Raw genomic sequence first — 22,970 nt, 5'->3', positions numbered from 1 at the left:
CCTTGGTTTTGCAAGTACCACATTTATTGAATTTTTTTAGTTACGATGGCAACATCACTACAAGTTGTCTGTGAAGTAAGGTGCACACAAGCAGTTTCCGTGTTTTAGCGGTTATCACGTCTGCCTAACACGCAGAAGGTCCCCGGTTCGATCCCGGGCGGAAACACTTTTCCAACACTTTAAGCAAGACGTACTAACATGCATCTGCTACCATCTGTACCCGAAACCTTCGTAATCGCCTTCACGCGTCGGACCCGAGTGCCAATTGCTCACATCGAATAAGAAATTCATTTGATATTGACGGCGAGCTTTTTGCGCTGACTCAGCCACTGACGTGCGATCAGTTTGCACAAAACGCTAGGGTTCTTCCGGGATTTGAACCCTGGACCTCCTGCACCCTAAGCAGGAATCATACCCCTAGACCAACGAGCCCTGTGACACGGCGAATGCCAAATATTCCAGTCCCTCGATGTCGTCCAGGGTGCCCTGGAAGTCTCGTGTACGCTGGCAGGATGGGGGCGGCGCGAATTCCCGCGGTCGGCGGCCTTCCTGGGCTATTGGTACCTTCATGTAGAGCTGCCGCTGTGCTCGCACTGCCTGCTGCTGAGAAAGTGATTGCTTTTGCTGATATGACTTGCAATAACGACTGCGCGAAACGCCGCTATCTCGTTAGGGGTGCTACGGCAGACACCCTCTCGAGCACCCCGAAGACTTCTTGAGCCCTCGGCTGTGATGGGTTCCAGGCTGACAAAAGAACTGTCGTGTGTGCATTCGCGGACGAGAGAAAGTCTGAGGCAAGTTCGAGTGAACAAGGATGGACTCCTCGGGTCCGTCGTTTCCGTAGTGTAGCGGTTATCACGTCTGCTTCACGCGCAGAAGGTCCCCGGTTCGATCCCGGGCGGGAACAGTATTTTCCTGCCTATGTCGTATTGTCCTCCAATGAGCCACGTCGTGTGTGGATCTGCTGCATGTCCCTTCGTTTTGCAAGTACCACATTTATTGAATTTTTTAGTTACGATGGCAACATCACTACAAGTTGTCTGTGAAGTAAGGTGCACACAAGCATTTTCCGTGGTGTAGCGGTTATCACGTCTGCCTAACACGCAGAAGGTCCCTGGTTCGATCCCGGGCGGAAACACTTTTTCATCACTTTCAGCAAGACGTACTAACATGCATCTGCTACCATCTGTACCCGAAACCTTCGTAATCGCCTTCACGCGTCGGACCCGAGTGCCAATTGCTCACATCGAATAAGAAATTCATTTGATATTGACGGCGAGCTTTTTGCGCTGACTCAGCCACTGACGTGCGATCAGTTTGCACAAAACGCTAGGGCTCTTCCGGGATTTGAACCCTGGACCTCCTGCACCCTAAGCAGGAATCATACCCCTAGACCAACGAGCCCTGTGACACGGCGAATGCCAAATATTCCAGTCCCTCGATGTCGTCCAGGGTGCCCTGGAAGTCTCGTGTACGCTGGCAGGATGGGGGCGGCGCGAATTCCCGCGGTCGGCGGCCTTCCTGGGCTATTGGTACCTTCATGTAGAGCTGCCGCTGTGCTCGCACTGCCTGCTGCTGAGAAAGTGATTGCTTTTGCTGATATGACTTGCAATAACGACTGCGCGAAACGCCGCTATCTCGTTAGGGGTGCTACGGCAGACACCCTCTCGAGCACCCCGAAGACTTCTTGAGCCCTCGGCTGTGATGGGTTCCAGGCTGACAAAAGAACTGTCGTGTGTGCATTCGCGGACGAGAGAAAGTCTGAGGCAAGTTCGAGTGAACAAGGATGGACTCCTCGGGTCCGTCGTTTCCGTAGTGTAGCGGTTATCACGTCTGCTTCACGCGCAGAAGATCCCCGGTTCGATCCCGGGCGGGAACAGTATTTTCCTGCCTATGTCGTATTGTCCTCCAATGAGCCACGTCGTGTGTGGATCTGCTGCATGTCCCTTCGTTTTGCAAGTACCACATTTATTGAATTTTTTAGTTACGATGGCAACATCACTACAAGTTGTCTGTGAAGTAAGGTGCACACAAGCATTTTCCGTGGTGTAGCGGTTATCACGTCTGCCTAACACGCAGAAGGTCCCCGGTTCGATCCCGGGCGGAAACACTTTTTCATCACTTTCAGCAAGACGTACTAACATGCATCTGCTACCATCTGTACCCGAAACCTTCGTAATCGCCTTCACGCGTCGGACCCGAGTGCCAATTGCTCACATCGAATAAGAAATTCATTTGATATTGACGGCGAGCTTTTTGCGCTGACTCAGCCACTGACGTGCGATCAGTTTGCACAAAACGCTAGGGCTCGTCCGGGATTTGAACCCGGGACCTCCGGCACCCTAACAGGAATCATACCCCTAGACCAACGAGCCCTGTGACACGGCGAATGCCAAATATTCCAGTCCCTCGATGTCGTCCAGGGTGCCCTGGAAGTCTCGTGTACGCTGGCGGGATGGGGGCGGCGCGAATTCCCGCGGTCGGCGGCCTTCCTGGGCTATTGGTACCTTCATGTAGAGCTGCCGCTGGGCTCGCACTGCCTGCTGCTGAGAAAGTGATTGCTTTTGCTGATATGACTTGCAATAACGACTGCGCGAAACGCCGCTATCTCGTTAGGGGTGCTACGGCAGACACCCTCTCGAGCACCCCGAAGACTTCTTGAGCCCTTGGCTGTGATGGGTTCCAGGCTGACAAAAGAACTGTCGTGTGTGCATTCGCGGACGAGAGAAAGTCTGAGGCAACTTCGAGTGAACAAGGATGGACTCCTCGGGTCCGTCGTTTCCGTAGTGTAGCGGTCATCACGTCTGCTTCACACGCAGAAGGTCCCCGGTTCGATCCCGGGCGGGAACAGTATTTTCCTGCCTATGTCGTATTGTCCTCCAATGAGCCACGTCGTGTGTGGATCTGCTGCATGTCCCTTGGTTTTGCAAGTACCACATTTATTGAATTTTTTTAGTTACGATGGCAACATCACTACAAGTTGTCTGTGAAGTAAGGTGCACACAAGCAGTTTCCGTGTTGTAGCGGTTATCACGTCTGCCTAACACGCAGAAGGTCCCCGGTTCGATCCCGGGCGGAAACACTTTTCCAACACTTTAAGCAAGACGTACTAACATGCATCTGCTACCATCTGTACCCGAAACCTTCGTAATCGCCTTCACGCGTCGGACCCGAGTGCCAATTGCTCACATCGAATAAGAAATTCATTTGATATTGACGGCGAGCTTTTTGCGCTGACTCAGCCACTGACGTGCGATCAGTTTGCACAAAACGCTAGGGTTCTTCCGGGATTTGAACCCTGGACCTCCTGCACCCTAAGCAGGAATCATACCCCTAGACCAACGAGCCCTGTGACACGGCGAATGCCAAATATTCCAGTCCCTCGATGTCGTCCAGGGTGCCCTGGAAGTCTCGTGTACGCTGGCAGGATGGGGGCGGCGCGAATTCCCGCGGTCGGCGGCCTTCCTGGGCTATTGGTACCTTCATGTAGAGCTGCCGCTGTGCTCGCACTGCCTGCTGCTGAGAAAGTGATTGCTTTTGCTGATATGACTTGCAATAACGACTGCGCGAAACGCCGCTATCTCGTTAGGGGTGCTACGGCAGACACCCTCTCGAGCACCCCGAAGACTTCTTGAGCCCTCGGCTGTGATGGGTTCCAGGCTGACAAAAGAACTGTCGTGTGTGCATTCGCGGACGAGAGAAAGTCTGAGGCAAGTTCGAGTGAACAAGGATGGACTCCTCGGGTCCGTCGTTTCCGTAGTGTAGCGGTTATCACGTCTGCTTCACGCGCAGAAGGTCCCCGGTTCGATCCCGGGCGGGAACAGTATTTTCCTGCCTATGTCGTATTGTCCTCCAATGAGCCACGTCGTGTGTGGATCTGCTGCATGTCCCTTCGTTTTGCAAGTACCACATTTATTGAATTTTTTAGTTACGATGGCAACATCACTACAAGTTGTCTGTGAAGTAAGGTGCACACAAGCATTTTCCGTGGTGTAGCGGTTATCACGTCTGCCTAACACGCAGAAGGTCCCTGGTTCGATCCCGGGCGGAAACACTTTTTCATCACTTTCAGCAAGACGTACTAACATGCATCTGCTACCATCTGTACCCGAAACCTTCGTAATCGCCTTCACGCGTCGGACCCGAGTGCCAATTGCTCACATCGAATAAGAAATTCATTTGATATTGACGGCGAGCTTTTTGCGCTGACTCAGCCACTGACGTGCGATCAGTTTGCACAAAACGCTAGGGCTCGTCCGGGATTTGAACCCGGGACCTCCGGCACCCTAACAGGAATCATACCCCTAGACCAACGAGCCCTGTGACACGGCGAATGCCAAATATTCCAGTCCCTCGATGTCGTCCAGGGTGCCCTGGAAGTCTCGTGTACGCTGGCGGGATGGGGGCGGCGCGAATTCCCGCGGTCGGCGGCCTTCCTGGGCTATTGGTACCTTCATGTAGAGCTGCCGCTGGGCTCGCACTGCCTGCTGCTGAGAAAGTGATTGCTTTTGCTGATATGACTTGCAATAACGACTGCGCGAAACGCCGCTATCTCGTTAGGGGTGCTACGGCAGACACCCTCTCGAGCACCCCGAAGACTTCTTGAGCCCTCGGCTGTGATGGGTTCCAGGCTGACAAAAGAACTGTCGTGTGTGCATTCGCGGACGAGAGAAAGTCTGAGGCAAGTTCGAGTGAACAAGGATGGACTCCTCGGGTCCGTCGTTTCCGTAGTGTAGCGGTTATCACGTCTGCTTCACACGCAGAAGGTCCCCGGTTCGATCCCGGGCGGGAACAGTATTTTCCTGCCTATGTCGTATTGTCCTCCAATGAGCCACGTCGTGTGTGGATCTGCTGCATGTCCCTTCGTTTTGCAAGTACCACATTTATTGAATTTTTTTAGTTACGATGGCAACATCACTACAAGTTGTCTGTGAAGTAAGGTGCACACAAGCAGTTTCCGTGGTGTAGCGGTTATCACGTCTGCCTAACACGCAGAAGGTCCCCGGTTCGATCCCGGGCGGAAACACTTTTTCATCACTTTCAGCAAGACGTACTAACATGCATCTGCTACCATCTGTACCCGAAACCTTCGTAATCGCCTTCACGCGTCGGACCCGAGTGCCAATTGCTCACATCGAATAAGAAATTCATTTGATATTGACGGCGAGCTTTTTGCGCTGACTCAGCCACTGACGTGCGATCAGTTTGCACAAAACGCTAGGGCTCGTCCGGGATTTGAACCCGGGACCTTCGGCACCCTAACAGGAATCATACCCCTTGACCAACGAGCCCTGTGACACGGCGAATGCCAAATATTCCAGTCCCTCGATGTCGTCCAGGGTGCCCTGGAAGTCTCGTGTACGCTGGCGGGATGGGGGCGGCGCGAATTCCCGCGGTCGGCGGCCTTCCTGGGCTATTGGTACCTTCATGTAGAGCTGCCGCTGGGCTCGCACTGCCTGCTGCTGAGAAAGTGATTGCTTTTGCTGATATGACTTGCAATAACGACTGCGCGAAACGCCGCTATCTCGTTAGGGGTGCTACGGCAGACACCCTCTCGAGCACCCCGAAGACTTCTTGAGCCCTCGGCTGTGATGGGTTCCAGGCTGAAAAAAGAACTGTCGTGTGTGCATTCGCGGACGAGAGAAAGTCTGAGGCAAGTTCGAGTGAACAAGGATGGACTCCTCGGGTCCGTCGTTTCCGTAGTGTAGCGGTCATCACGTCTGCTTCACACGCAGAAGGTCCCCGGTTCGATCCCGGGCGGGAACAGTATTTTCCTGCCTATGTCGTATTGTCCTCCAATGAGCCACGTCGTGTGTTGATCTGCTGCATGTCCCTTCGTTTTGCAAGTACCACATTTATTGAATTTTTTAGTTACGATGGCAACATCACTACAAGTTGTCTGTGAAGTAAGGTGCACACAAGCAGTTTCCGTGGTGTAGCGGTTATCACGTCTGCCTAACACGCAGAAGGTCCCCGGTTCGATCCCGGGCGGAAACACTTTTTCATCACTTTCAGCAAGACGTACTAACATGCATCTGCTACCATCTGTACCCGAAACCTTCGTAATCGCCTTCACGCGTCGGACCCGAGTGCCAATTGCTCACATCGAATAAGAAATTCATTTGATATTGACGGCGAGCTTTTTGCGCTGACTCAGCCACTGACGTGCGATCAGTTTGCACAAAACGCTAGGGCTCGTCCGGGATTTGAACCCGGGACCTTCGGCACCCTAACAGGAATCATACCCCTTGACCAACGAGCCCTGTGACACGGCGAATGCCAAATATTCCAGTCCCTCGATGTCGTCCAGGGTGCCCTGGAAGTCTCGTGTACGCTGGCGGGATGGGGGCGGCGCGAATTCCCGCGGTCGGCGGCCTTCCTGGGCTATTGGTACCTTCATGTAGAGCTGCCGCTGGGCTCGCACTGCCTGCTGCTGAGAAAGTGATTGCTTTTGCTGATATGACTTGCAATAACGACTGCGCGAAACGCCGCTATCTCGTTAGGGGTGCTACGGCAGACACCCTCTCGAGCACCCCGAAGACTTCTTGAGCCCTCGGCTGTGATGGGTTCAGGCTGACAAAAGAACTGTCGTGTGTGCATTCGCGGACGAGAGAAAGTCTGAGGCAAGTTCGAGTGAACAAGGATGGACTCCTCGGGTCCGTCGTTTCCGTAGTGTAGCGGTTATCACGTCTGCTTCACACGCAGAAGGTCCCCGGTTCGATCCCGGGCGGGAACAGTATTTTCCTGCCTATGTCGTATTGTCCTCCAATGAGCCACGTCGTGTGTGGATCTGCTGCATGTCCCTTGGTTTTGCAAGTACCACATTTATTGAATTTTTTTAGTTACGATGGCAACATCACTACAAGTTGTCTGTGAAGTAAGGTGCACACAAGCAGTTTCCGTGGTGTAGCGGTTATCACGTCTGCCTAACACGCAGAAGGTCCCCGGTTCGATACCGGGCGGAAACACTTTTCCAACACTTTAAGCAAGACGTACTAACATGCATCTGCTACCATCTGTACCCGAAACCTTCGTAATCGCCTTCACGCGTCGGACCCGAGTGCCAATTGCTCACATCGAATAAGAAATTCATTTGATATTGACGGCGAGCTTTTTGCGCTGACTCAGCCACTGACGTGCGATCAGTTTGCACAAAACGCTAGGGCTCTTCCGGGATTTGAACCCTGGACCTCCTGCACCCTAAGCAGGAATCATACCCCTAGACCAACGAGCCCTGTGACACGGCGAATGCCAAATATTCCAGTCCCTCGATGTCGTCCAGGGTGCCCTGGAAGTCTCGTGTACGCTGGCGGGATGGGGGCGGCGCGAATTCCCGCGGTCGGCGGCCTTCCTGGGCTATTGGTACCTTCATGTAGAGCTGCCGCTGGGCTCGCACTGCCTGCTGCTGAGAAAGTGATTGCTTTTGCTGATATGACTTGCAATAACGACTGCGCGAAACGCCGCTATCTCGTTAGGGGTGCTACGGCAGACACCCTCTCGAGCACCCCGAAGACTTCTTGAGCCCTCGGCTGTGATGGGTTCCAGGCTGACAAAAGAACTGTCGTGTGTGCATTCGCGGACGAGAGAAAGTCTGAGGCAAGTTCGAGTGAACAAGGATGGACTCCTCGGGTCCGTCGTTTCCGTAGTGTAGCGGTTATCACGTCTGCTTCACACGCAGAAGGTCCCCGGTTCGATCCCGGGCGGGCACAGTATTTTCCTGCCTATGTCGTATTGTCCTCCAATGAGCCACGTCGTGTGTGGATCTGCTGCATGTCCCTTCGTTTTGCAAGTACCACATTTATTGAATTTTTTTAGTTACGATGGCAACATCACTACAAGTTGTCTGTGAAGTAAGGTGCACACAAGCAGTTTCCGTGGTGTAGCGGTTATCACGTCTGCCTAACACGCAGAAGGTCCCCGGTTCGATCCCGGGCGGAAACACTTTTTCATCACTTTCAGCAAGACGTACTAACATGCATCTGCTACCATCTGTACCCGAAACCTTCGTAATCGCCTTCACGCGTCGGACCCGAGTGCCAATTGCTCACATCGAATAAGAAATTCATTTGATATTGACGGCGAGCTTTTTGCGCTGACTCAGCCACTGACGTGCGATCAGTTTGCACAAAACGCTAGGGCTCGTCCGGGATTTGAACCCGGGACCTTCGGCACCCTAACAGGAATCATACCCCTTGACCAACGAGCCCTGTGACACGGCGAATGCCAAATATTCCAGTCCCTCGATGTCGTCCAGGGTGCCCTGGAAGTCTCGTGTACGCTGGCGGGATGGGGGCGGCGCGAATTCCCGCGGTCGGCGGCCTTCCTGGGCTATTGGTACCTTCATGTAGAGCTGCCGCTGGGCTCGCACTGCCTGCTGCTGAGAAAGTGATTGCTTTTGCTGATATGACTTGCAATAACGACTGCGCGAAACGCCGCTATCTCGTTAGGGGTGCTACGGCAGACACCCTCTCGAGCACCCCGAAGACTTCTTGAGCCCTCGGCTGTGATGGGTTCAGGCTGACAAAAGAACTGTCGTGTGTGCATTCGCGGACGAGAGAAAGTCTGAGGCAAGTTCGAGTGAACAAGGATGGACTCCTCGGGTCCGTCGTTTCCGTAGTGTAGCGGTTATCACGTCTGCTTCACACGCAGAAGGTCCCCGGTTCGATCCCGGGCGGGAACAGTATTTTCCTGCCTATGTCGTATTGTCCTCCAATGAGCCACGTCGTGTGTGGATCTGCTGCATGTCCCTTCGTTTTGCAAGTACCACATTTATTGAATTTTTTTAGTTACGATGGCAACATCACTACAAGTTGTCTGTGAAGTAAGGTGCACACAAGCAGTTTCCGTGGTGTAGCGGTTATCACGTCTGCCTAACACGCAGAAGGTCCCCGGTTCGATCCCGGGCGGAAACACTTTTCCAACACTTTAAGCAAGACGTACTAACATGCATCTGCTACCATCTGTACCCGAAACCTTCGTAATCGCCTTCACGCGTCGGACCCGAGTGCCAATTGCTCACATCGAATAAGAAATTCATTTGATATTGACGGCGAGCTTTTTGCGCTGACTCAGCCACTGACGTGCGATCAGTTTGCACAAAACGCTAGGGCTCTTCCGGGATTTGAACCCTGGACCTCCTGCACCCTAAGCAGGAATCATACCCCTAGACCAACGAGCCCTGTGACACGGCGAATGCCAAATATTCCAGTCCCTCGATGTCGTCCAGGGTGCCCTGGAAGTCTCGTGTACGCTGGCGGGATGGGGGCGGCGCGAATTCCCGCGGTCGGCGGCCTTCCTGGGCTATTGGTACCTTCATGTAGAGCTGCCGCTGGGCTCGCACTGCCTGCTGCTGAGAAAGTGATTGCTTTTGCTGATATGACTTGCAATAACGACTGCGCGAAACGCCGCTATCTCGTTAGGGGTGCTACGGCAGACACCCTCTCGAGCACCCCGAAGACTTCTTGAGCCCTCGGCTGTGATGGGTTCCAGGCTGACAAAAGAACTGTCGTGTGTGCATTCGCGGACGAGAGAAAGTCTGAGGCAAGTTCGAGTGAACAAGGATGGACTCCTCGGGTCCGTCGTTTCCGTAGTGTAGCGGTTATCACGTCTGCTTCACACGCAGAAGGTCCCCGGTTCGATCCCGGGCGGGCACAGTATTTTCCTGCCTATGTCGTATTGTCCTCCAATGAGCCACGTCGTGTGTGGATCTGCTGCATGTCCCTTCGTTTTGCAAGTACCACATTTATTGAATTTTTTTAGTTACGATGGCAACATCACTACAAGTTGTCTGTGAAGTAAGGTGCACACAAGCAGTTTCCGTGGTGTAGCGGTTATCACGTCTGCCTAACACGCAGAAGGTCCCCGGTTCGATCCCGGGCGGAAACACTTTTTCATCACTTTCAGCAAGACGTACTAACATGCATCTGCTACCATCTGTACCCGAAACCTTCGTAATCGCCTTCACGCGTCGGACCCGAGTGCCAATTGCTCACATCGAATAAGAAATTCATTTGATATTGACGGCGAGCTTTTTGCGCTGACTCAGCCACTGACGTGCGATCAGTTTGCACAAAACGCTAGGGCTCGTCCGGGATTTGAACCCGGGACCTTCGGCACCCTAACAGGAATCATACCCCTTGACCAACGAGCCCTGTGACACGGCGAATGCCAAATATTCCAGTCCCTCGATGTCGTCCAGGGTGCCCTGGAAGTCTCGTGTACGCTGGCGGGATGGGGGCGGCGCGAATTCCCGCGGTCGGCGGCCTTCCTGGGCTATTGGTACCTTCATGTAGAGCTGCCGCTGGGCTCGCACTGCCTGCTGCTGAGAAAGTGATTGCTTTTGCTGATATGACTTGCAATAACGACTGCGCGAAACGCCGCTATCTCGTTAGGGGTGCTACGGCAGACACCCTCTCGAGCACCCCGAAGACTTCTTGAGCCCTCGGCTGTGATGGGTTCAGGCTGACAAAAGAACTGTCGTGTGTGCATTCGCGGACGAGAGAAAGTCTGAGGCAAGTTCGAGTGAACAAGGATGGACTCCTCGGGTCCGTCGTTTCCGTAGTGTAGCGGTTATCACGTCTGCTTCACACGCAGAAGGTCCCCGGTTCGATCCCGGGCGGGAACAGTATTTTCCTGCCTATGTCGTATTGTCCTCCAATGAGCCACGTCGTGTGTGGATCTGCTGCATGTCCCTTCGTTTTGCAAGTACCACATTTATTGAATTTTTTTAGTTACGATGGCAACATCACTACAAGTTGTCTGTGAAGTAAGGTGCACACAAGCAGTTTCCGTGGTGTAGCGGTTATCACGTCTGCCTAACACGCAGAAGGTCCCCGGTTCGATCCCGGGCGGAAACACTTTTCCAACACTTTAAGCAAGACGTACTAACATGCATCTGCTACCATCTGTACCCGAAACCTTCGTAATCGCCTTCACGCGTCGGACCCGAGTGCCAATTGCTCACATCGAATAAGAAATTCATTTGATATTGACGGCGAGCTTTTTGCGCTGACTCAGCCACTGACGTGCGATCAGTTTGCACAAAACGCTAGGGCTCTTCCGGGATTTGAACCCTGGACCTCCTGCACCCTAAGCAGGAATCATACCCCTAGACCAACGAGCCCTGTGACACGGCGAATGCCAAATATTCCAGTCCCTCGATGTCGTCCAGGGTGCCCTGGAAGTCTCGTGTACGCTGGCGGGATGGGGGCGGCGCGAATTCCCGCGGTCGGCGGCCTTCCTGGGCTATTGGTACCTTCATGTAGAGCTGCCGCTGGGCTCGCACTGCCTGCTGCTGAGAAAGTGATTGCTTTTGCTGATATGACTTGCAATAACGACTGCGCGAAACGCCGCTATCTCGTTAGGGGTGCTACGGCAGACACCCTCTCGAGCACCCCGAAGACTTCTTGAGCCCTCGGCTGTGATGGGTTCCAGGCTGACAAAAGAACTGTCGTGTGTGCATTCGCGGACGAGAGAAAGTCTGAGGCAAGTTCGAGTGAACAAGGATGGACTCCTCGGGTCCGTCGTTTCCGTAGTGTAGCGGTTATCACGTCTGCTTCACACGCAGAAGGTCCCCGGTTCGATCCCGGGCGGGCACAGTATTTTCCTGCCTATGTCGTATTGTCCTCCAATGAGCCACGTCGTGTGTGGATCTGCTGCATGTCCCTTCGTTTTGCAAGTACCACATTTATTGAATTTTTTTAGTTACGATGGCAACATCACTACAAGTTGTCTGTGAAGTAAGGTGCACACAAGCAGTTTCCGTGGTGTAGCGGTTATCACGTCTGCCTAACACGCAGAAGGTCCCCGGTTCGATCCCGGGCGGAAACACTTTTTCATCACTTTCAGCAAGACGTACTAACATGCATCTGCTACCATCTGTACCCGAAACCTTCGTAATCGCCTTCACGCGTCGGACCCGAGTGCCAATTGCTCACATCGAATAAGAAATTCATTTGATATTGACGGCGAGCTTTTTGCGCTGACTCAGCCACTGACGTGCGATCAGTTTGCACAAAACGCTAGGGCTCGTCCGGGATTTGAACCCGGGACCTTCGGCACCCTAACAGGAATCATACCCCTTGACCAACGAGCCCTGTGACACGGCGAATGCCAAATATTCCAGTCCCTCGATGTCGTCCAGGGTGCCCTGGAAGTCTCGTGTACGCTGGCGGGATGGGGGCGGCGCGAATTCCCGCGGTCGGCGGCCTTCCTGGGCTATTGGTACCTTCATGTAGAGCTGCCGCTGGGCTCGCACTGCCTGCTGCTGAGAAAGTGATTGCTTTTGCTGATATGACTTGCAATAACGACTGCGCGAAACGCCGCTATCTCGTTAGGGGTGCTACGGCAGACACCCTCTCGAGCACCCCGAAGACTTCTTGAGCCCTCGGCTGTGATGGGTTCCAGGCTGAAAAAAGAACTGTCGTGTGTGCATTCGCGGACGAGAGAAAGTCTGAGGCAAGTTCGAGTGAACAAGGATGGACTCCTCGGGTCCGTCGTTTCCGTAGTGTAGCGGTTATCACGTCTGCTTCACACGCAGAAGGTCCCCGGTTCGATCCCGGGCGGGAACAGTATTTTCCTGCCTATGTCGTATTGTCCAATGAGCCACGTCGTGTGTGGATCTGCTGCATGTCCCTTCGTTTTGCAAGTACCACATTTATTGAATTTTTTAGTTACGATGGCAACATCACTACAAGTTGTCTGTGAAGTAAGGTGCACACAAGCAGTTTCCGTGGTGTAGCGGTTATCACGTCTGCCTAACACGCAGAAGGTCCCCGGTTCGATCCCGGGCGGAAACACTTTTTCATCACTTTAAGCAAGACGTACTAACATGCATCTGCTACCATCTGTACCCGAAACCTTCGTAATCGCCTTCACGCGTCGGACCCGAGTGCCAATTGCTCACATCGAATAAGAAATTCATTTGATATTGACGGCGAGCTTTTTGCGCTGACTCAGCCACTGACGTGCGATCAGTTTGCACAAAACGCTAGGGCTCGTCCGGGATTTGAACCCGGGACCTCCTGCACCCTAAGCAGGAATCATACCCCTAGACCAACGAGCCCTGTGACACGGCGAATGCCAAATATTCCAGTCCCTCGATGTCGTCCAGGGTGCCCTGGAAGTCTCGTGTACGCTGGCGGGATGGGGGCGGCGCGAATTCCCGCGGTCGGCGGCCTTCCTGGGCTATTGGTACCTTCATGTAGAGCTGCCGCTGGGCTCGCACTGCCTGCTGCTGAGAAAGTGATTGCTTTTGCTGATATGACTTGCAATAACGACTGCGCGAAACGCCGCTATCTCGTTAGGGGTGCTACGGCAGACACCCTCTCGAGCACCCCGAAGACTTCTTGAGCCCTCGGCTGTGATGGGTTCCAGGCTGAAAAAAGAACTGTCGTGTGTGCATTCGCGGACGAGAGAAAGTCTGAGGCAAGTTCGAGTGAACAAGGATGGACTCCTCGGGTCCGTCGTTTCCGTAGTGTAGCGGTTATCACGTCTGCTTCACGCGCAGAAGGTCCCCGGTTCGATCCCGGGCGGGAACAGTATTTTCCTGCCTATGTCGTATTGTCCTCCAATGAGCCACGTCGTGTGTGGATCTGCTGCATGTCCCTTCGTTTTGCAAGTACCACATTTATTGAATTTTTTAGTTACGATGGCAACATCACTACAAGTTGTCTGTGAAGTAAGGTGCACACAAGCAGTTTCCGTGGTGTAGCGGTTATCACGTCTGCCTAACACGCAGAAGGTCCCCGGTTCGATCGCGGGCGGAAACACTTTTCCAACACTTTAAGCAAGACGTACTAACATGCATCTGCTACCATCTGTACCCGAAACCTTCGTAATCGCCTTCACGCGTCGGACCCGAGTGCCAATTGCTCACATCGAATAAGAAATTCATTTGATATTGACGGCGAGCTTTTTGCGCTGACTCAGCCACTGACGTGCGATCAGTTTGCACGAAACGCTAGGGCTCGTCCGGGATTTGAACCCGGGACCTCCTGCACCCTAAGCAGGAATCATACCCCTAGACCAACGAGCCCTGTGACACGGCGAATGCCAAATATTCCAGTCCCTCGATGTCGTCCAGGGTGCCCTGGAAGTCTCGTGTACGCTGGCGGGATGGGGGCGGCGCGAATTCCCGCGGTCGGCGGCCTTCCTGGGCTATTGGTACCTTCATGTAGAGCTGCCGCTGGGCTCGCACTGCCTGCTGCTGAGAAAGTGATTGCTTTTGCTGATATGACTTGCAATAACGACTGCGCGAAACGCCGCTATCTCGTTAGGGGTGCTACGGCAGACACCCTCTCGAGCACCCCGAAGACTTCTTGAGCCCTCGGCTGTGATGGGTTCCAGGCTGACAAAAGAACTGTCGTGTGTGCATTCGCGGACGAGAGAAAGTCTGAGGCAAGTTCGAGTGAACAAGGATGGACTCCTCGGGTCCGTCGTTTCCGTAGTGTAGCGGTTATCACGTCTGCTTCACACGCAGAAGGTCCCCGGTTCGATCCCGGGCGGGAACAGTATTTTCCTGCCTATGTCGTATTGTCCTCCAATGAGCCACGTCGTGTGTGGATCTGCTGCATATCCCTTCGTTTTGCAAGTACCACATTTATTGAATTTTTTAGTTACGATGGCAACATCACTACAAGTTGTCTGTGAAGTAAGGTGCACACAAGCAGTTTCCGTGGTGTAGCGGTTATCACGTCTGCCTAACACGCAGAAGGTCCCCGGTTCGATCCCGGGCAGAAACACTTTTTCATCACTTTAAGCAAGACGTACTAACCTGCATCTGCTACCATCTGTACCCGAAACCTTCGTAATCGCCTTCACGCGTCGGACCCGAGTGCCAATTGCTCACATCGAATAAGAAATTCATTTGATATTGACGGCGAGCTTTTTGCGCTGACTCAGCCACTGACGTGCGATCAGTTTGCACAAAACGCTAGGGCTCGTCCGGGATTTGAACCCGGGACCTCCTGCACCCTAAGCAGGAATCATACCCCCTTTTTTTTTTTTTTTTTTTTTTTTGTTCCTTATCGTTTTTCGTTTGTCTTGACAAATTTTCCAAAAGATATTTTTTTTTTTGTTCCTTAATCTCTAATCTCTTTGTTCGTTGTATTGTGGTTAGACGGTTGTCTTCTGTCCATCTTCGTTGTTCGTTTTCTTTCTTCGGGTTTGCATTTTTGTTGATTAAAAGACACCAAAATATTTATATCGTCGAAAGAACCGCTACTGGGAAGGAAATATTCGTGAAATTCAGACGTCGTCATATGCATCATACCCAGGAGACAAATGAGTGTCTTCGCAGAGAGTATATCCTTCGACTGTAGTACAGGGAGGACGAATTGTTGTAACCGACGTCCCACTTGTCCATGTTCTATGGCATCCCAAGGACGACGTGAAGAAAATGTTGAAATGTTGATTGATACCGGTGACCATATTGGCTGGTTGTGCGCCAGTGTTGTGTTGAGAGATAGACTTGAAAATCTAAGACATTAGGGGCACTGCCGGACAGAATATAGTTGATAAAATGTCCCACGAGCCATAGGTAACTGTTATGTTTGGCAGCTGGGAAAAGTCGGAAATCTGGGCGCAGAATGTCTTGGATCTGAATCGCATGAGGCGCAGTCCGGTTAAGCACAGGGAGTTTTTTGCGCGTCCAGTTCCAGATGTGCACTTGGTCCTTGCAGACAAACAGATGCGCAATAGTCGCCACCACGTGGCACAAGCCGCAGTAGGGACTCGGTTCAAGATTAATCCTGTGTCGCTTTTCTTGCGTCGGTACAGTTTCAGTGACCACGTCATACCATTTGGAGCGAACATCTGTCGGAAGTGTCGGATTATGAATGTTAGTCCAAACGAGGGACCAATTGCAAGCCGGATACTTCTTTTCCAAGGGGCCAGGCAGTGACGGCCGAAGTAAGTGGCGGTACAGTTGAACTGTCGGCTTCTTGAAAAGCTCGTCGTCGAGATAGCTACTTTCAAGATAATACAGTGCTATATGCTGAAAGTGCGGGCTGACGCGGCCAATGTCCACAGGCGGAGAGAAGTTGGGAGGGCGGAACAGCTGATAGAGCCGCTTCGTGACGGTGTCTTCGCTGGCGGTGAGTATACGCCATGAGCGTTTCAGATACAGAGCCAAGGCGTGAATGCCGGGGTTTTTCAAGCCGAGGCCTCCCATATCGCATGGCAAAGCTGTCGTGGTGAAGGAAACCTTAAAAATATTGAGCTTCCAGACGTACCAGGCGGCCGCCGCTAGAAGTGATCTTGCTACTGTGGTTGGCATGGGTAAGACGGCGGCAACAAACTGTAATTTGGAGAGGGCATAAGAATTGACGAAAAAGGCTCGCTGCAAACGATCGAGGTGTCGCATATTTTGGTCACGCAGGAGTGCTTTTATCGCCTGAATTTTGGGTATCCAATTTTTGTGAGACATGTCCAGTGGCCGGGCCGTGACGTAGAGACCAAGGTGTTTTCTAGTCTGTACACAGGGCAGCCAAGCGTCGCCCGTGAGCGGTCGTTCCTGACCAAGCGTTAAGACGGCGGATTTATTGACGTTTAACATTGCACCACTATCGCTTTGGAATTCCTCAAGAATGCGCTTCGCTGCGGTGACATCGCGAACGTCATTAAGGAGCACGCTGACATCGTCGGCGTATGCTTGGACCACAGACTTGACACCATAAAACTGGAATCCAGGTAGGCTATGATGTAGGCGGCGCAACAAGGGTTCCATGAGGATCGCATAAAGCGTCGTTGAGAGAGGGCAGCCTTGCTTGATACCCCGTGAGAGCTGGATGTACTCCGTCAATGTATTATTGATCAAGAACCGTGTACGTGTACCACGGATACAGTTGTTGATGAGGTGGATAAAATTAAGACTGAAGCCCATAGTTTCCATCACGCTACTGAGATAACGATAGTCAGCCCGATCGTAAGCCTTGTCAAAATCGAGAAATGCTATGGCCATAGGAGTGTGGGTGGCCCAGGTGAGGGAGACGAGATCCCGATACAGCGCCAAAATGGTGGACAATGAGCGACCACGTATCGCACTCATTTGGTATGGTCCCAGAAGATCGGGTAACAGCTGCCGTAATCGGGCGTTGAGGGCGCGCGTCAGAAGTTTAAAGTCCGCATTGAGCAAAGTAATGGGCCGCAGATCTTTGGTGGTGATCGGCGTCGGCGTCTTAGGTAGTAAAACAGTTAACCCCTCTGTGAAGGCTTGGGGCAGAGCAATCCCACGTAGTATTTCATTGTACATCTCCGTGAGTCCGTCCCCTAATATAGGCCAATATTTGACGTAAAACTCGACAGAGAGCCCGTCCGTGCCCGGAGATTTATTTCGTGGTGCGGCAAGCAGGGCATCCTTTAGTTCTTCGTTGGTAAAGGGAGCGAGCAAGTCCCGATTGTGGTCGTCGGTAATGCGGTACGGTGGGTGTCCAGAGTGATACCATTCTCGCACTTTCTCATGTGGTACATCCGCACGGGCGTAAAGTGCGGCAAAGTGGTTGGTAACATGGTTTTTGATGTCGCGGTGTTGGGTATAAAAAGCACCGTCGGCATCTTGCAACTTATGAATAAGTTTCCTGCGCGCCGCATGTAACTGTTGGACGATATGGTGAACAGACGTCTGCTGTTGCGGCAAGTTGGTGAAGTCACGTGCACGAATCTGGTGGCCGATAGCGTTCCGTCCCATCAAGGATGTAATTTTCGCTTGGAGTCTGCGTACGTGCGTGATGTTATTAGGCACCTGATGATAATCCCGGTACAATTCTCGCAGGGCGCAGAAATAGAATTCAGTGATTTCCTTCTCACCGCGCGCGCGAATCCTGGCGTGGTGTCTGACGCAAGTAATGAGTTTCCTCTTTGCATAAAGCGTCCACCAATCAATCCACGTGGGGTACGTGGGTCTGCGTGATGTTACGGAATGCCAAACCGACCGTATCTCACGCTCTAAAGTGGCGTCTTGTAAGAGGCGACAGTTGAGTTGCCATCGTCCGAAGCCTCTGTAAACCTTCTGCGGCGAGTGATTAAAGACGGTGTGGTAAGCGATATGGTCACTGAAATTAACGGGCCAATATTCGCAAGTTCCCACGTCGGCTAAAAGATCGCGGTGCACATATATGCGATCTAACCTGCTGGAAGACGTCGGCGTAAAGTGAGTAAAGGCAACATCGTCTGGGTGTAAGGTCTCCCACGTGTCGACTAACTGCAATTCTGTGACCAGTGTCAGCAGTTCCTGACTGAAGTTAAAATTCGGCGTTTGATCGGAGCGGCGCAAAACGCAATTAAAGTCACCACCCATAATAATACGCAGACGCAAGTCGGTGATTAAAGGCGCTATCTCTCCAGTATAAAACTCCTTCCTCGCCGCTCGCGCGCTGGAACCGGAGGGAGCGTACACATTAAGAAGGAGTACATCATGGAACTGGGCGGCAATGCCCCGTCCTGTAGGTAACATGGACAAACAAGAACATTCAATGCCTTCCCGATACAGAATGATGGTACCGGCCTCCGTTCCTATATTGACAATGGCGTCATAACCGGGGACGTCGGCTAGGAGTGGAGTCATGGCTTCCTGTACGAACAGAATATCTATATCAGCGGCCCGTAAATACTGTCGAAGGCTGTGGATTTTTGCTTGAGAGACAATGCGGTTTACATTCAGAGTAGAAATCTTATAGGATTGTCGTGAACGGAGCGATATGGGACGACTGGTCATCTGCAGATGGAAACAGGTAAGATTTTTATCCCTTCAGCAGTCGTCCGCTTCGGAGGTCGAATAAGTCTAGACGTCGCCGTCCGTGGAAGCTGCATTGCGCCGGGGCGTAAGCAGCGTATCACCAGTTGCCATCGGTTCGTCACGGTCGGGAATGCCGGCCATATCTTCAGCGTCATCCGCCCAATTGACAACAGACACAGCCGTTGTCGCGCCTGCTGTGGCGGTTCCGGAACCGCATAGCGGGCCGTCACCCTGCGCATCCGGCACTTGGTCCGTCCGCGGTGGTGCACAAGTCTCTGCCCTCCCCGTGTCAAGGTTGGAGACATCATCGTCAATAGTCATGGGTGAGGCCAACGACGGAAGACAATCGTCGGTCCCCGAAGTGTCATCGCAGATCATGCGGCCTGCTTGTTTGGCCTTTTCACGCAAGAGGGGCGCCGATTGGGCCGCCTCAGGACGAGCGATCCGACGTTTCTTGTGTTTTTTCGGGGAGGACCTACCGACGGAGACTTCCGCATTCTCTAAGGGAAGAGGAAGAGTCCCTGTCTCTTGCCGTCTGTCAACATCGGTAGTAGCAGCCTCTACGCCGTCGACCCGAGCTGCCTCACGTGAGGCGTCACGGGGCGCCGCGTCTAGTAAGCCAGTGGCCGGCAAAGCTTCCTGAGTGGTAGATATTTCCATAGGTACATCTCCGTCCTTCGTAATATCGGCCACACGAAGTCCCACGTCCACAGCCGGCGCCGTGGGTGTATTAGCACGGACCGCCGCTACATAAGTAGTCGGTAATATTGTCGGTTGCGTGGGAGTGGCTAGTTCGCCCGCAGGCAGCTGTGTTACACGTCGTTGGATGCACTGTGCTCGGACGTGTCCTGTGGAATTACAGCCGGAACATGTACGGGGCTGTCCCTCATACATGATTATCGCCCTGTATCCACAAATCGTTAGGTAGGATGGAATATGCCGTTGCAATTCGATCTTAATTTGCCGCACACCATTCAAGACAGGATACTTATGGAACGAGGCCCACTTTTCGGCAATGTTACTGATAATTTTGCCGTAGGACTGAAGAGAAGCATTAATTTGTTCGGCCGTGATTTCAAAAGGCAACTCGAAAATCCTGACGGTGCGAATACCAAGACCAGCGTGGACAACAGTAACCTCACCCACATTTCCGTCACTGTGTCGAAATTTATAAGTACCGCCACATGACTCGATGATTTTGTCGCACAATTCTGGGTCACGCAATTTGATATAAACCGTGCTACTAACAATAGACAAATGGATGCCAATGATATCGGTGGGGGGTAATTTTACGTCTTCATCAAGAAATCGTTCGACTTCGTAATACTTCGGTCGAGAGAAACTGCCATCAAACATAAACTTCAAAGTATCTTTTCGCTCTGGGTGATCCATGTTAGGTTCTAGTCGTCAACAACAAGATTTAATGCGCGCCGCAACGGCCCTCGACTCACCACGTGCCGTACCGCAAGCCGCAGCTGAGCACGTAAACAACGCTCCAGGCACGTCCGACTGGCACGACGGCCGCACCTCGACTACCGTACCCCTAGACCAACGAGCCCTGTGACACGGCGAATGCCAAATATTCCAGTCCCTCGATGTCGTCCAGGGTGCCCTGGAAGTCTCGTGTACGCTGGCGGGATGGGGGCGGCGCGAATTCCCGCGGTCGGCGGCCTTCCTGGGCTATTGGTACCTTCATGTAGAGCTGCCGCTGGGCTCGCACTGCCTGCTGCTGAGAAAGTGATTGCTTTTGCTGATATGACTTGCAATAACGACTGCGCGAAACGCCGCTATCTCGTTAGGGGTGCTACGGCAGACACCCTCTCGAGCACCCCGAAGACTTCTTGAGCCCTCGGCTGTGATGGGTTCCAGGCTGACAAAAGAACTGTCGTGTGTGCATTCGCGGACGAGAGAAAGTCTGAGGCACGTTCGAGTGAACAAGGATGGACTCCTCGGGTCCGTCGTTTCTGTAGTGTAGCGGTTATCACGTCTGCTTCACACGCGGAAGGTCCCCGGTTCGATCCCGGGCGGGAACAGTATTTTCCTGCCTATGTCGTATTGTCCTCCAATGAGCCACGTCGTGTGTGGATCTGCTGCATGTCCTTTCGTTTTGCAAGTACCACATTTATTGAATTTTTTAGTTACGATGGCAACATCACTACAAGTTGTCTGTGAAGTAAGGTGCACACAAGCAGTTTCCGTGGTGTAGCGGTTATCACGTCTGCCTAACACGCAGAAGGTCCCCGGTTCGATCCCGGGCGGAAACACTTTTTCATCACTTTAAGCAAGACGTACTAACATGCATCTGCTACCATCTGTACCCGAAACCTTCGTAATCGCCTTCACGCGTCGGACCCGAGTGCCAATTGCTCACATCGAATAAGAAATTCATTTGATATTGACGGCGAGCTTTTTGCGCTGACTCAGCCACTGACGTGCGATCAGTTTGCACGAAACGCTAGGGCTCGTCCGGGATTTGAACCCGGGACCTCCTGCACCCTAAGCAGGAATCATACCCCTAGACCAACGAGCCCTGTGACACGGCGAATGCCAAATATTCCAGTCCCTCGATGTCGTCCAGGGTGCCCTGGAAGTCTCGTGTACGCTGGCGGGATGGGGGCGGCGCGAATTCCCGCGGTCGGCGGCCTTCCTGGGCTATTGGTACCTTCATGTAGAGCTGCCTCTGGGCTCGCACTGCCTGCTGCTGAGAAAGTGATTGCTTTTGCTGATATGACTTGCAATAACGACTGCGCGAAACGCCGCTATCTCGTTAGGGGTGCTACGGCAGACACCCTCTCGAGCACCCCGAAGACTTCTTGAGCCCTCGGCTGTGATGGGTTCCAGGCTGACAAAAGAACTGTCGTGTGTGCATTCGCGGACGAGAGAAAGTCTGAGGCAAGTTCGAGTGAGCAAGGATGGACTCCTCGGGTCCGTCGTTTCCGTAGTGTAGCGGTTATCACGTCTGCTTCACACGCAGAAGGTCCCCGGTTCGATCCCGGGCGGGAACAGTATTTTCCTGCCTATGTCGTATTGTCCTCCAATGAGCCACGTCGTGTGTGGATCTGCTGCATGTCCCTTCGTTTTGCAAGTACCTCATTTATTGAATTTTTTAGTTACGATGGCAACATCACTACAAGTTGTCTGTGAAGTAAGGTGCACACAAGCAGTTTCCGTGGTGTAGCGGTTATCACGTCTGCCTAACACGCAGAAGGTCCCCGGTTCGATCCCGGGCGGAAACACTTTTTCATCACTTTAAGCAAGACGTACTAACATGCATCTGCTACCATCTGTACCCGAAACCTTCGTAATCGCCTTCACGCGTCGGACCCGAGTGCCAATTGCTCACATCGAATAAGAAATTCATTTGATATTGACGGCGAGCTTTTTGCGCTGACTCAGCCACTGACGTGCGATCAGTTTGCACAAAACGCTGGGGCTCGTCCGGGATTTGAACCCGGGACCTCCTGCACCCTAAGCAGGAATCATACCCCTAGACCAACGAGCCCTGTGACACAGCGAATGCCAAATATTCCAGTCCTTCGATGTCGTCCAGGATGCCCTGGAAGTCTCGTGTACGCTGGCGGGATGGGGGCGGCGCGAATTCCCGCGGTCGGCGGCCTTCCTGGGCTATTGGTACCTTCATGTAGAGCTGCCGCTGGGCTCGCACTGCCTGATGCTGAGAAAGTGATCGCTTTTGCTGATATGACTTGCAATAACGACTGCGCGAAACGCCGCTATCTCGTTAGGGGTGCTACGGCAGACACCCTCTCGAGCAAGCCGAAGACTTCTTGAGCCCTCGGCTGTGATGGGTTCCAGGCTGACAAAAGAACTGTCGTGTGTGCATTCGCGGACGAGAGAAAGTCTGAGGCAAGTTCGAGTGAACAAGGATGGACTCCTCGGGTCCGTCGTTTCCGTAGTGGAGCGGTTATCACGTCTGCTTCACACGCAGAAGGTCCCCGGTTCGATCCCGGGCGGGAACAGTATTTTCCTGCCTATGTCGTATTGTCCTCCAATGAGCCACGTCGTGTGTGGATCTGCTGCATGTCCCTTCGTTTTGCAAGTACCTCATTTATTGAATTTTTTAGTTACGATGGCAACATCACTACAAGTTGTCTGTGAAGTAAGGTGCACACAAGCAGTTTCCGTGGTGTAGCGGTTATCACGTCTGCCTAACACGCAGATGGTCCCCGGTTCGATCCCGGGCGGAAACACTTTTTCATCACTTTAAGCAAGACGTACT

The 22,970-nt window shown here is 52.8% G+C and overlaps 41 non-coding genes across 41 annotated transcripts; 37 read left to right on the top strand and 4 right to left on the bottom strand.

The window, feature by feature from the left end:
• Positions 1 to 93: 93 nt before the first annotated feature.
• Trnav-aac (transfer RNA valine (anticodon AAC)) lies at positions 94 to 166 on the top strand. Its single transcript has one exon. It is a non-coding gene; the product is annotated as a tRNA-Val (tRNA).
• A 668-nt stretch (positions 167 to 834) lies between these two features.
• Positions 835 to 907, top strand: Trnav-cac (transfer RNA valine (anticodon CAC)). The gene has a single exon. It is a non-coding gene; the product is annotated as a tRNA-Val (tRNA).
• A 158-nt stretch (positions 908 to 1,065) lies between these two features.
• Positions 1,066 to 1,138, top strand: Trnav-aac (transfer RNA valine (anticodon AAC)). Its single transcript has one exon. It is a non-coding gene; the product is annotated as a tRNA-Val (tRNA).
• Positions 1,139 to 1,806: 668 nt separating this feature from the next.
• Positions 1,807 to 1,879, top strand: Trnav-cac (transfer RNA valine (anticodon CAC)). The gene has a single exon. It is a non-coding gene; the product is annotated as a tRNA-Val (tRNA).
• A 158-nt stretch (positions 1,880 to 2,037) lies between these two features.
• Positions 2,038 to 2,110, top strand: Trnav-aac (transfer RNA valine (anticodon AAC)). Its single transcript has one exon. It is a non-coding gene; the product is annotated as a tRNA-Val (tRNA).
• Positions 2,111 to 2,777: 667 nt separating this feature from the next.
• Trnav-cac (transfer RNA valine (anticodon CAC)) lies at positions 2,778 to 2,850 on the top strand. Its single transcript has one exon. It is a non-coding gene; the product is annotated as a tRNA-Val (tRNA).
• A 159-nt stretch (positions 2,851 to 3,009) lies between these two features.
• On the top strand, positions 3,010 to 3,082 carry Trnav-aac (transfer RNA valine (anticodon AAC)). Its single transcript has one exon. It is a non-coding gene; the product is annotated as a tRNA-Val (tRNA).
• A 668-nt stretch (positions 3,083 to 3,750) lies between these two features.
• On the top strand, positions 3,751 to 3,823 carry Trnav-cac (transfer RNA valine (anticodon CAC)). The gene has a single exon. It is a non-coding gene; the product is annotated as a tRNA-Val (tRNA).
• A 158-nt stretch (positions 3,824 to 3,981) lies between these two features.
• Trnav-aac (transfer RNA valine (anticodon AAC)) lies at positions 3,982 to 4,054 on the top strand. Its single transcript has one exon. It is a non-coding gene; the product is annotated as a tRNA-Val (tRNA).
• Positions 4,055 to 4,721: 667 nt separating this feature from the next.
• Positions 4,722 to 4,794, top strand: Trnav-cac (transfer RNA valine (anticodon CAC)). Its single transcript has one exon. It is a non-coding gene; the product is annotated as a tRNA-Val (tRNA).
• A 159-nt stretch (positions 4,795 to 4,953) lies between these two features.
• Trnav-aac (transfer RNA valine (anticodon AAC)) lies at positions 4,954 to 5,026 on the top strand. The gene has a single exon. It is a non-coding gene; the product is annotated as a tRNA-Val (tRNA).
• Positions 5,027 to 5,693: 667 nt separating this feature from the next.
• Trnav-cac (transfer RNA valine (anticodon CAC)) lies at positions 5,694 to 5,766 on the top strand. The gene has a single exon. It is a non-coding gene; the product is annotated as a tRNA-Val (tRNA).
• A 158-nt stretch (positions 5,767 to 5,924) lies between these two features.
• On the top strand, positions 5,925 to 5,997 carry Trnav-aac (transfer RNA valine (anticodon AAC)). The gene has a single exon. It is a non-coding gene; the product is annotated as a tRNA-Val (tRNA).
• A 666-nt stretch (positions 5,998 to 6,663) lies between these two features.
• Positions 6,664 to 6,736, top strand: Trnav-cac (transfer RNA valine (anticodon CAC)). Its single transcript has one exon. It is a non-coding gene; the product is annotated as a tRNA-Val (tRNA).
• A 159-nt stretch (positions 6,737 to 6,895) lies between these two features.
• Trnav-aac (transfer RNA valine (anticodon AAC)) lies at positions 6,896 to 6,968 on the top strand. Its single transcript has one exon. It is a non-coding gene; the product is annotated as a tRNA-Val (tRNA).
• Positions 6,969 to 7,636: 668 nt separating this feature from the next.
• Positions 7,637 to 7,709, top strand: Trnav-cac (transfer RNA valine (anticodon CAC)). The gene has a single exon. It is a non-coding gene; the product is annotated as a tRNA-Val (tRNA).
• Positions 7,710 to 7,868: 159 nt separating this feature from the next.
• Trnav-aac (transfer RNA valine (anticodon AAC)) lies at positions 7,869 to 7,941 on the top strand. The gene has a single exon. It is a non-coding gene; the product is annotated as a tRNA-Val (tRNA).
• Positions 7,942 to 8,607: 666 nt separating this feature from the next.
• On the top strand, positions 8,608 to 8,680 carry Trnav-cac (transfer RNA valine (anticodon CAC)). The gene has a single exon. It is a non-coding gene; the product is annotated as a tRNA-Val (tRNA).
• A 159-nt stretch (positions 8,681 to 8,839) lies between these two features.
• On the top strand, positions 8,840 to 8,912 carry Trnav-aac (transfer RNA valine (anticodon AAC)). Its single transcript has one exon. It is a non-coding gene; the product is annotated as a tRNA-Val (tRNA).
• Positions 8,913 to 9,580: 668 nt separating this feature from the next.
• On the top strand, positions 9,581 to 9,653 carry Trnav-cac (transfer RNA valine (anticodon CAC)). The gene has a single exon. It is a non-coding gene; the product is annotated as a tRNA-Val (tRNA).
• Positions 9,654 to 9,812: 159 nt separating this feature from the next.
• Positions 9,813 to 9,885, top strand: Trnav-aac (transfer RNA valine (anticodon AAC)). Its single transcript has one exon. It is a non-coding gene; the product is annotated as a tRNA-Val (tRNA).
• Positions 9,886 to 10,551: 666 nt separating this feature from the next.
• Trnav-cac (transfer RNA valine (anticodon CAC)) lies at positions 10,552 to 10,624 on the top strand. The gene has a single exon. It is a non-coding gene; the product is annotated as a tRNA-Val (tRNA).
• A 159-nt stretch (positions 10,625 to 10,783) lies between these two features.
• On the top strand, positions 10,784 to 10,856 carry Trnav-aac (transfer RNA valine (anticodon AAC)). The gene has a single exon. It is a non-coding gene; the product is annotated as a tRNA-Val (tRNA).
• A 668-nt stretch (positions 10,857 to 11,524) lies between these two features.
• Positions 11,525 to 11,597, top strand: Trnav-cac (transfer RNA valine (anticodon CAC)). The gene has a single exon. It is a non-coding gene; the product is annotated as a tRNA-Val (tRNA).
• A 159-nt stretch (positions 11,598 to 11,756) lies between these two features.
• Positions 11,757 to 11,829, top strand: Trnav-aac (transfer RNA valine (anticodon AAC)). The gene has a single exon. It is a non-coding gene; the product is annotated as a tRNA-Val (tRNA).
• A 667-nt stretch (positions 11,830 to 12,496) lies between these two features.
• Trnav-cac (transfer RNA valine (anticodon CAC)) lies at positions 12,497 to 12,569 on the top strand. The gene has a single exon. It is a non-coding gene; the product is annotated as a tRNA-Val (tRNA).
• Positions 12,570 to 12,724: 155 nt separating this feature from the next.
• On the top strand, positions 12,725 to 12,797 carry Trnav-aac (transfer RNA valine (anticodon AAC)). The gene has a single exon. It is a non-coding gene; the product is annotated as a tRNA-Val (tRNA).
• Positions 12,798 to 12,991: 194 nt separating this feature from the next.
• Trnap-agg (transfer RNA proline (anticodon AGG)) lies at positions 12,992 to 13,063 on the bottom strand. The gene has a single exon. It is a non-coding gene; the product is annotated as a tRNA-Pro (tRNA).
• Positions 13,064 to 13,465: 402 nt separating this feature from the next.
• Trnav-cac (transfer RNA valine (anticodon CAC)) lies at positions 13,466 to 13,538 on the top strand. Its single transcript has one exon. It is a non-coding gene; the product is annotated as a tRNA-Val (tRNA).
• A 158-nt stretch (positions 13,539 to 13,696) lies between these two features.
• On the top strand, positions 13,697 to 13,769 carry Trnav-aac (transfer RNA valine (anticodon AAC)). The gene has a single exon. It is a non-coding gene; the product is annotated as a tRNA-Val (tRNA).
• Positions 13,770 to 13,963: 194 nt separating this feature from the next.
• On the bottom strand, positions 13,964 to 14,035 carry Trnap-agg (transfer RNA proline (anticodon AGG)). Its single transcript has one exon. It is a non-coding gene; the product is annotated as a tRNA-Pro (tRNA).
• A 402-nt stretch (positions 14,036 to 14,437) lies between these two features.
• Trnav-cac (transfer RNA valine (anticodon CAC)) lies at positions 14,438 to 14,510 on the top strand. The gene has a single exon. It is a non-coding gene; the product is annotated as a tRNA-Val (tRNA).
• A 158-nt stretch (positions 14,511 to 14,668) lies between these two features.
• Trnav-aac (transfer RNA valine (anticodon AAC)) lies at positions 14,669 to 14,741 on the top strand. The gene has a single exon. It is a non-coding gene; the product is annotated as a tRNA-Val (tRNA).
• Positions 14,742 to 20,693: 5,952 nt separating this feature from the next.
• Positions 20,694 to 20,766, top strand: Trnav-cac (transfer RNA valine (anticodon CAC)). Its single transcript has one exon. It is a non-coding gene; the product is annotated as a tRNA-Val (tRNA).
• A 158-nt stretch (positions 20,767 to 20,924) lies between these two features.
• Positions 20,925 to 20,997, top strand: Trnav-aac (transfer RNA valine (anticodon AAC)). The gene has a single exon. It is a non-coding gene; the product is annotated as a tRNA-Val (tRNA).
• A 194-nt stretch (positions 20,998 to 21,191) lies between these two features.
• Trnap-agg (transfer RNA proline (anticodon AGG)) lies at positions 21,192 to 21,263 on the bottom strand. The gene has a single exon. It is a non-coding gene; the product is annotated as a tRNA-Pro (tRNA).
• A 402-nt stretch (positions 21,264 to 21,665) lies between these two features.
• On the top strand, positions 21,666 to 21,738 carry Trnav-cac (transfer RNA valine (anticodon CAC)). The gene has a single exon. It is a non-coding gene; the product is annotated as a tRNA-Val (tRNA).
• A 158-nt stretch (positions 21,739 to 21,896) lies between these two features.
• Trnav-aac (transfer RNA valine (anticodon AAC)) lies at positions 21,897 to 21,969 on the top strand. The gene has a single exon. It is a non-coding gene; the product is annotated as a tRNA-Val (tRNA).
• Positions 21,970 to 22,163: 194 nt separating this feature from the next.
• Trnap-agg (transfer RNA proline (anticodon AGG)) lies at positions 22,164 to 22,235 on the bottom strand. The gene has a single exon. It is a non-coding gene; the product is annotated as a tRNA-Pro (tRNA).
• A 402-nt stretch (positions 22,236 to 22,637) lies between these two features.
• Positions 22,638 to 22,710, top strand: Trnav-cac (transfer RNA valine (anticodon CAC)). Its single transcript has one exon. It is a non-coding gene; the product is annotated as a tRNA-Val (tRNA).
• A 158-nt stretch (positions 22,711 to 22,868) lies between these two features.
• On the top strand, positions 22,869 to 22,941 carry Trnav-aac (transfer RNA valine (anticodon AAC)). Its single transcript has one exon. It is a non-coding gene; the product is annotated as a tRNA-Val (tRNA).
• Positions 22,942 to 22,970: the final 29 nt, after the last annotated feature.

Source organism: Schistocerca serialis, chromosome 2, assembly GCF_023864345.2.
Source record: "Schistocerca serialis cubense isolate TAMUIC-IGC-003099 chromosome 2, iqSchSeri2.2, whole genome shotgun sequence".
Taxonomy (NCBI): Eukaryota; Metazoa; Arthropoda; class Insecta; order Orthoptera; family Acrididae; genus Schistocerca; species Schistocerca serialis.
Note: the sequence above shows the minus strand (reverse complement) of the source record. Positions and strands in the feature narration are given on the sequence as shown.